The sequence below is a fragment of the Garra rufa genome, chromosome 4 (assembly GCF_049309525.1).
Source record: "Garra rufa chromosome 4, GarRuf1.0, whole genome shotgun sequence".
NCBI lineage: Eukaryota > Metazoa > Chordata > Actinopteri > Cypriniformes > Cyprinidae > Garra > Garra rufa.
The window spans coordinates 32,543,482-32,553,481 of NC_133364.1; the positions used below are offsets into that span (position 1 = coordinate 32,543,482).

Consider the following 10,000-nt stretch of genomic DNA (forward strand, 5'->3'; position numbering starts at 1 on the left):
CTACAGTAAAAAGCTACACATAAAAATGTAACAAATTGCATAGGAATTACTTTCATGAATTCAACTAATAAAAGTTTTTTTTTTTTTTTCTCCATATAATGCAGAAGCCTTTATAACATCCAGTCATTGTCTCTTTTCCCCCATTATTACAGAATACATTTGTTTTAATACTATTTTTCTTTTTTATTTAGATTTTTCCATCGACTGAAATCCCAATTCTTATCTGGAATAAGAAATTGACGACTGGATGACTTGCTTGATGTCCTCCTTTGCAAGACGGAGACTTACTTTCAGGTGATAAAACACTTGCAGTCAGCTGGAAGAATGCCAAACTCTGTTGCCATGAAGTTGGAGGAAACATTTAACAAAGCATCAGGAATGGTAGAAAAAGGGTGGTCTAACAACATTACAAGAGAATCATCAGAAATATACATGTACAATGTACCATCCGAACAAGACCCTTCACTTTCCTACAGGACCTGCCCTGCAGAGTGCTTCTGCAGTTGCCCTGTTGGTTTGAGAGGTCAATTGTGCAAACATTTGGTATTGCTAGATGTAGTCAAAGATAAGGATAATGATTCATTCCCTGAACTTGCTCTTCAGCTAGAAGCTCACGCAAGAGCTTTACATGACAAAGGTCGCTTTAGTGTCTGTTGTGACATAAAAATGGAAATCAGTGTGGAAAGCCTTTGTGAGAGGACCATACCATGCATCTTTGAAAACTTTTTCTTGTACCTGTTGCACCTTCTCATACCATGAAATTTGTCCCTGCCTTATTTTAGCACAACAGCTGTTTGGTGTGACCATTAATGAAAAAAGGTCCTGTTCTGTCAATCAAACTGACACTGCTGATTTGGATTTCATGCAACAAGACTACAGTTCAGACTTCCAGAAACTAGAAGATGTGCTTGAAAGAGTCAAGACATGGCAGACTGTTCCAGAGAACATCAAGAGGCAAATAAATGATCTTTACGTTAACGTGCAACAAGAAGACAGAAGTCTTCTGTCAAAAAGGCTCTGTACCAATGACACTTCAAGGAAGATACGGCCACTCTTCCCACTCAATCCGAAACACAGCAAAAAGACTGAAAAACTATCAGCATCAAGGAAAATCTGCATTTCTGACACAAATTCAGAAGGGTTCAAAAGAAGAACAAAAACAAGAAAATCCAAAGACCACAAATAGACTGAGTTTGTTGGAAAATGTGTGATCAAGTTGAGCTGATTTTAGTTCTGTCAAATGTCTTTTGGTGAACTGGATGTTAATTTCTAAACAATACTATTTTTAAAGAATTTTTCATATATGTTTTTTGAAAAATGCAATTGTCATACATTTTATATTTTACATATGTCAGATGAATTATTACAAATACCTTTGAAATGTGGATAGACTATCACAATTTCTAAACATTTACAGTAGTACAGTTGTGTTAAGGTTCAAAAGAAAAAAACACTTCACTTGTTTAATAAACATTTTTAATTATGTCACATTTTACAGAAGTAAAAAAAAATTATAAATAAAAAAAATTCACTGAGCATGTTTTTATAAAATTAACAAGAGCATTTTAGACAAACAGGATCTTGTTGACCCACGTAATATATAATTTTTTTCTCAATCGAGAATGCTGAAGATTAACTATAAGTAAAATATAATCTGTAGAGATAAAACTGAAAACAATAATTTCTGATTTAACCTGAACATTCACAAAAGGTTTGGTGCTGCTAGCGGTAAAAGCATGTTCACTTACTGCATTTCATTTTAAACTCTCTATGATGAAACCTAACACTCCATCAACTGCCTGTGGACCAAATGTGTGGGTTAACAATCTGAAGGGTGATGCAGCATCTAGGCCTGATTGCAAGTTGGCACGTACACTAGTGAGAGTTGTCCTTTAATGAAGAAAAAATGAAAACAGCCAACATCAGTAGCAACATACATAGCTGTGCATTAAAGCAATAGTTCACCCAAAAATTGAAAATTTGACATCACTTATCTCTGTCAAGTTTTTCCAAACCTGTTTCTTTCCTCTGTTAAACACAAAAGAATATAATTTGAAGAATGTTGGTAACTAAAATGGAAGTCAGTAAAGACCAACAACAGTTTTTAAAATATCATCTTGTATGTTTAACAGAAGACAGAATTTCATACAGGTTCAGAACAACTTGTGGGAGAGTACATGCTGACAATTTTCATTTTTGGGTTTTAAGCAAATACTATAAATACTATACCTGGTCACTTCTGCACTCTGGTCACTTATGTCCTTGCGTACTAATTCTGGACTGACATTTTGACATAGGCTTTTGGTTAGACCAGTTGCTAGGTCTGAAGCCTCCCCCTCTGTTAAAGCACTAAAAATGCTTGTCTTAGTCTTCATTTTCTTAGGAAGGTTGAGGACTAATTCAGGCAAATTTTTCTTGCGGCCCTTAAGAAGAATGAACAGTGAATTAGAACAGTAAAAAGATAAATGAATAGTAAAACATATATATAAAACATTAATCTTAAAGTAACCATTTTATCAAAGTTATTGTAAACTTACTCCTAGCAGATCTCTAAAAACATTAGAGGACATGTTCTCTCCTTTTATTCTGCGCTGAATTTCTTCTTCTGTGACAATATACTGGGTCTTTTTCTGGCCAGTGAGGGCTAAGCGTCCAAAAACTTTAATGCCCTTAATGTCCTCTGTGGGGTTATTCAGTGAACATCCTGCACTGTCACTTGCCTCTAGTTCCTCACTTTCATGACCCATATCACTGTCTGTGTCAAAACTTTGTCGCTGTCTTTCCTCCTTGCAGTCTTGCAATTCTTTCCTATTTGATGCATCACTTGCCTTGCGTTTTTTACCCTTTGATTGGTCTTTTTTTTACTTCCACTTTGTCTGTTTTACAAGTTTCCCTGTTCTCTCCTCCCTGTTGATCCTTATCATCTGGAGTTTGTCTTGTGCTTTCCTCTGTATGCTTACTTTCTTGATTTTGTAGATGTTGAAACATACCATTTCCTTCTCCACCTGCTATTTAAAGCTTTCATATCAATAATGGAAAAATAATTTAACGGAGAAAAAAAAATACAGAAAACATCATACTAAACTATATGACACTGTACTGGGATATACTACATACAATATTCGTTCCAGTTCCGAAATAATACAGACCTGCTGCTTCTTGGAATTAAAATGACTTACGATTGCAGATCACACAGATGACACAAGGTGTTCGCTGGCATCTCAAATGACTGTGCACACCACATTTGGGACAGCACACCTAAAATTAAACAATGGTTGGGTTTCTGCAACTTATTACAACATCAAATGTATACTTCTAATTACCTTGTCTTTCATTAGGACACCCCAGCACACTGTGCACTTCATAGCTCTATCTGCAAGGGGAAAAACAATTAGTAATTTCATTTAAGACAAGTATAATTATACAATTGTATATTTTATATACAAGTACCTAAAGAGCTAAACAGAGTGTGGCAGAATTGTGCCCTCAGTTGGGGTATCTCCGCTGAGGTATATCCCTCCACCAAAGTTTTGCCGTCAAGCAGGGCCTGAGCAAACTAAAATATAAATTAAGTGTGATTTTTGAAGTGGTCATGAAATGGAGAATCAAAATGTTTTTGACATTTACACATACAATTTGATATTTACATTATGATTAGTCAGTCAAGTTAAGTGAATACTGTTGATCATCTAAAAAGGCCACATACTGTATTATGGTCTGGGTAGATTAGATGGTAAGCAAACAATCAGTTCTTAAAATCAATGTGTTGAATGCAGGAGAAATGGGCAGAAATAAAGATCTGAGCAACTTTGACAAGGGTCACGTTGGTTTGGCAAGGCGACTAGGTCAAAGTATCTCTAAAACAACAAGGCTTCTGGGTTTGTCCCGGTCAGTAGTGGTAAGAATTTACCAATAGTGGCCCGAGGAGGGACAAAGTGCCATCAATGTATGAGACCAAAAAAGAAAATCCAATCTGGTTCGAGCCAACAGAAGGTCTACTGTGGCACAAAAAATTAAGCAAGCACAGCAATTGCTATGCTAAAACAAACTGTTGCAATCATTGTTTTGTGATGTTTCAGTTTCCTCTGCCTCAGGCTCAAACATATACAACTCTATCACACTGCTTGCCATCTTGAATATCTAAACATGACATGCTGTAAAGGAGGGCGTGAGTGACTATGGTGCAATGAAGTTAGCCAATCACAGCAGTGCCATTTACTTTAATTTCTACAAGACATAATGTCTCTTTTACGTCCGTTTTTTTTTTTTCACAGAGTGAAAATGACGTGACGTGTGGCCAAGTATGGTGACCCATACTTGGAATTTGTGCTCTGCATTTAACCCATCCAAGTGCACACACACACACACACACACACAGTAGTGGGTTTTGTGTAGTGGGTTCCCTTGCTCAGGGGTCTCACCTCAGTCGTGGTATTGAGGGTGGAGAAGAGCGCTGGTTTTTCACTCAACCCCCCCAACAATCGTTGCCAGACCTTTTTGTTACAAGTCCGACTCTCTAACCATTAGGCCATGACTGCCTCCCAAAATGAGGATGGGAAATGACCAACACTGGACATTTTTTGGTGGAAAAAAACTTTTAACATTTGTTTTAAACTAACCTCTGCAAACACAATATAAAAATGAAATAAAATAGAGGGGAAAAAACAAGGCTACCATTAACACATGGACACCACATGAATGTCCGTCCTCCTGCCGTGGATGGGGCACATCAGTCCATGTCCATTTATAGGTGCACCCCTTAGCTGTGGCAAAAGAACTGAAAAATAAAACTATTTTATTATAGTTATTAGGTATACATTATAATTGTAGTTCTAATATGTTCTTTTGCCATATGCTAGGTCAATTATGGTAGGCAACATTCCACAAATAAACAAAAAACACTATAATTTTGTAGTGTAGTTCTGAGCCATAAACACACTTTTACAATTACATACATTAAGGCAAGGATCTACTAACAAACGAAGGCATATTATTAACATTTTCTCCCCAATTGTAAATTTACTACCTCCAGTTTTTCAGAATGTCATTTTTCTTTTCCTCTTCTTCACCAAATGGATCCATGTATGTGATTGCTTGTTTTTTTGTGTCACAGAACTACAAAATAAGAACAGACAATTAGGACATTAAGTCATCTCATTATTAATTCTTAAATGTTTTATTTATTTACAGTTTAACATTATTCAACCTCCCAGAGACTGCAATACAGTTTTTATTTAACATTGCTGTTTTTAGTCACTTATTTTTATGGTGGGAAACAAAACTGTATTAAAACACAAAACTTTAGAAATTCTATTGAAAACAGAATTAACTTGAGCTGTTACACATACATTCAGTTAGCCCATGCCTGTGCTGAAGTTTGAGTAGCATATATGAGCTCTCACAAAAGTTTTATTACTTTAGAAAGTAGAAGAGAGAGGTGACAGAAGGTTTTTAAAGAATAAAAAAATCTGCACCAAATTTGACATTTGGGGGTTGAATAATTTTAAACATGAATGTTTAGAACCAATTAGATTTTTTTTCATTATTCATCAACTTACATTGTCAGAACTGTCAAATGACAAGTTGTCAAATATGTATTACTAAACTTAAATCTCTTAATAGTGAACTAATGCCTTTGTTAAATTGTTTTCACTATATTTTGTTCTCTGCAGCAAAATATCTTGCAGGACAAAACATAAATGGTCAGTTATTGCATTTAGTCTAGTATGTTATGATTTGGCCTACTCACAAAAAGTGTCCAGTGATTTCCATTTACCAGGTGGGCTCCAATAATTTTACTGTAGCATTTAAGTATGTTTTTCTGGAAAAAAACAGAATGATTAATAAAATCTAATTATATGGAATATCATGTGTACTTCTTTTAACATAATGTATTTTCTATGTATTATTTATAATGAATTGTAGGTATTAAAGTTATATTTTTATCTGGAAACATATCCTTATCATATGCTACATTGGCTCAACCAAAAGAAGACCTATATTCAAAAATCCACTGGAAATGACACTTGTTTCCAGAGTTCCATTTGGCATTGCTACTGTCACAGCTTTATTTTTTAAATGTCTAATATTGGGTATGTATACAAAATATTTACAGCACCTTGCAAAAGTACTGGCTTTTGACTCTCTGTGATCCCGCCAGAATCTTGGTCATCGATTGCGTGCAAACACTGTACACATCCTCAAATTTCTTAATGAGAAAAAGAATGGCTTTATAGTGCCAAAAAATATTATTACAATGGTTCATAACAAGTAATATATTTCATACCTTGCAGATAATTGACATGAGGGCATCAATTACCTATTAACAATACTTATAATTAGAACCCAGGTTTAAAAAACAGAACAAAACAAAAAGCATAACATTCTAAAATGAATCTACCATTAATAATGCATTATTAACTTACCACATCTGGTATGTATCCAGGCTCGTACAATGATTTTAAATGGGCAGCGGAAAGGCTATATGGCCCAATACAGCCCACTAAAGAATCCCATTGGAGATCTGTGTTTAAAAGGAAGGAAGGAGGGAAAGAAGGAAGGATGGATGAATGGAATTATTATTTTTAGAAATACCAAATACAGTATAAAACTTCTAAAGGGTATGTACATGTTTATTAAACAATGAATGTAAACACTTACCAGTCATGATCAATCAAACAGTGTTCATTAAAAAAAGCAATTCTGTAAATATAAATAAATTCAGGTTAAGATACAAATATACCAACAAGCGCTATAGTTCCCTTAAAAATTGCTGCGCTGAAATGATTATGATGGTCCAGGATCAACATTAGAAAATTTAGACTGTACTGAAATGATTATGATGGTCCTGGATCAACATTAGTAAATCTGAAATGATTATGATGGTCCTGGATCAACATTAGAAAATTTAGACTGTACTGAAATGATTATGATGGTCCTGGATCAACATTAGAACATTTAGACTGTACTGAAATGATTATGATGGTCCTGGATCAACATTAGTAAATTTAGACTGTACTGAAATGATTATGATGGTCCTGGATCAACATTAGAAAATTTACTGTACTGAAATGATTATGATGGTCCTGGATCAACATTAGAACATTTACTGTACTGAAATGATTATGATGGTCCTGGATCAACATTAGAACATTTACTGTACTGAAATGATTATGATGGTCCTGGATCAACATTAGAACATTTACTGTACTGAAATGATTATGATGGTCCTGGATCAACATTAGAACATTTACTGTACTGAAATGATTATGATGGTCCTGGATCAACATTAGAACATTTACTGTACTGAAATGATTATGATGGTCCTGGATCAACATTAGAAAATTTAGACTGTACTGAAATGATTATGATGGTCCTGGATCAACATTAGAACATTTAGACCAGGGCTATTCAATTGGCGGCCCGCGGGCCCAATGCGGCCCGCCAATCATCTTCGTCCGGCCCGAGGGAGCAGCAGGTGGCTTGAATGGTTTTTGCACTAATTAGTTTGTCCACTAGGCGGCGGGCCAGCCAAAAAAGAAAAGCAAGAGAGCCAAGAACAACAACAATCTACCGGAGATCGCAACATCAATAGACGGCAGATTTGACAAGCGCTTGTAGGGCTCCAGACTGCGACCAAATGGTCGCATTTTTTCTGCCGGTGCGACTAAATTTTGTGAGCGGTCGCAATGGCGCGACCACCGCGTTATTCAACTCATAAGCGCTGCTATTTCTGTTTCATATGAGAAACATTAAAACGGCAAACGAAGCGAAAGAGAAACCAAAGCGCGCCACGTTTGAGCTGCGCAGCGCGGACCGTTTATCAGCTCGGACCGCAACACAAACACACTTGTACAAACTCAGAACAGCCTCGGGAACCAAAGTTGATTTCGCGACACTGTTACTGCACAGTGCTGCGAGATCCAGTGAAAAGTGTTTGATTTCGCCCAGAATGAATTAAGGTTGCTGAAAGATCAGTGAGAATCATTCAAATTCTGCTCAGAATTCTGTTATTAACAGCGCTGATGTAGGCTATGTCAGACAACCAGAAGTCACACCAACTTAAGCAAAGTCGAATGTTATTACAGTATTGATTTCAGGGTTTGTACAACCTTTTGAGAGAGAAATTCAAGCACTTTTCAATGACTTTCAAGCATTTTGCACAACCATTTTAAGCACTTTAAAGCTCTTATGATCCAATTTGAATGTTATCTTGATGGCAAAAATATACTTTGTGGTAAACAAACACTTATGTCAAATTAAAAACATAAAATAACGATTATAACCAGTATATGACAATAATAATCTGTATATTTTATGCATATACAATTTATAGTTTATGTGAAGATTGTTTTAAAATCACCTAAATTAAAAGCTGTTGTATATTTCAGAGCCTACTAAATGTTGGGCTATCAATTCTACTAAAATGTTGAATGGACATAATTAATATGTAAAACTGAGAGAAAATTCATTTAATAGAGACACCAGTAGCAATATTGATATCAATACTTCATTAATAATAGGCTACTTGGTAAAAAGATGCTATTAAACACATATTTAAAAATACTTTGTTATTTTTACCTAAATTTGGAGGTTCATTGTGAAACTAGATAAAAAGTTTGTTAGCAAACTTTAAGTTGGCTTGAGAAAGCCTAGCCAGTAAGTTTTAAGTAGTTTTAAAAGCTTTTAGTTTAAAGAAAGTTTAAAGGTTTTCAGTTTGAAATAGTTTTAGTTTGATTAATAAAGTTTGAAGATAGATAGGCTAGATAGATATAAATAGTTTGAAAATAGATAGATAGATTTATAGATATAAATAGTTAGAAGATATAAATAGTTTGAATGTGAATAGATGCTAAGGTGTTGCTATGCGGTTGCTAAGGTACCCAGGGTGGTTGCTAAGGTGTTGCTATGCGGTTGCTAGCATTATTTAAGCAAGACTAGCAAGTTGTTAACATGATTTTTAGCATGACTAGCAAGTCGCTAGCATGATTTTAGCACCACTAGCAAGTCGCTAGCATGATTTTAGCACGACTAGCAAGTCGCTAGCATGATTTTAGCACAACTAGCAAGTCGCTAGCATGATTTTAGCATTATTTTAGCATGACTAGCAAGTCGCTAACATGATTTTAGCAAGACTAGCAAGTCGCTAACATGATTTTAGCAAGACTAGCAAGTCGCTAGCATGATTTTAGCATTATTTTAGCATGACTAGCAAGTCGCTAACATGATTTTAGCACGACTAGCAAGTCGCTAGCATGATTTTAACATTATTTTAGCATGACTAGCAAGTCGCTAACATGATTTTAGCAAGACTAGCAAGTCGCTAACATGATTTTAGCAAGACTAGCAAGTCGCTAGCATGATTTTAGCATTATTTTAGCATGACTAGCAAGTCGCTAACATGATTTTAGCACGACTAGCAAGTCGCTAGCATGATTTTAACATTATTTTAGCATGACTAGCAAAGTCACTAGCATGATTCTAGCATGACTAGCAAGTCGCTAGCATGATTTTAGCATGACTAGCAAGTCGCTAGCATAATTTTAGCAAGACTAGCAAGTCGCTAGCATGATTTTAGCATGACTAGCAAGTCACTAGCATGATTTTAGCATGACTACCAATTCGCTAGCATGATTTTAGCATGACTAGCAAGTCGCTAGCATGATTTTAGCATTATTTCAGCATGACTAGCAAAGTCGCTAGCATTATTCTAGCATGACTAGCAAGTCGTTAGCATGATATTAGCATGACTAGCAAGTCACTAGCATTATTTTAGCAAGACTAGCAAGTCGCTAGCATGATTTTACCATTATTTTAGCACGACTAGCAAGTCGCTAGCATTATTCTAGCATGACTACCAAGTCGCTAGCATGATTTTAGCACGACTAGCAAGTCGCTAGCATGATTTTAGCATGACTAGCAAGTCGCTAGCATGATTTTAGCATTATTTTAGCATGACTAGCAAGTCGCTAGCATGATTTTAGCATTATTTTAGCATGAC

General features: G+C 35.6%; 1 protein-coding gene and 1 long non-coding RNA gene across 2 annotated transcripts in view; one reads left to right on the forward strand and one right to left on the reverse strand.

Annotated features, from left to right (window-relative positions):
• Window positions 1–10,000, forward strand: part of LOC141333833 (uncharacterized) — a 376,082-nt gene that overhangs the window by 107,225 nt on the left and 258,857 nt on the right. The gene's annotated exons all lie outside the window — the stretch shown is intronic.
• Window positions 4,438–5,933, reverse strand: LOC141333904 (uncharacterized). Its single transcript, XR_012355440.1, has 3 exons — window positions 5,750–5,933; window positions 5,027–5,115; window positions 4,438–4,777 (listed from the first exon to the last, which is right to left on the reverse strand). It is a non-coding gene; the product is annotated as an uncharacterized lncRNA (long non-coding RNA).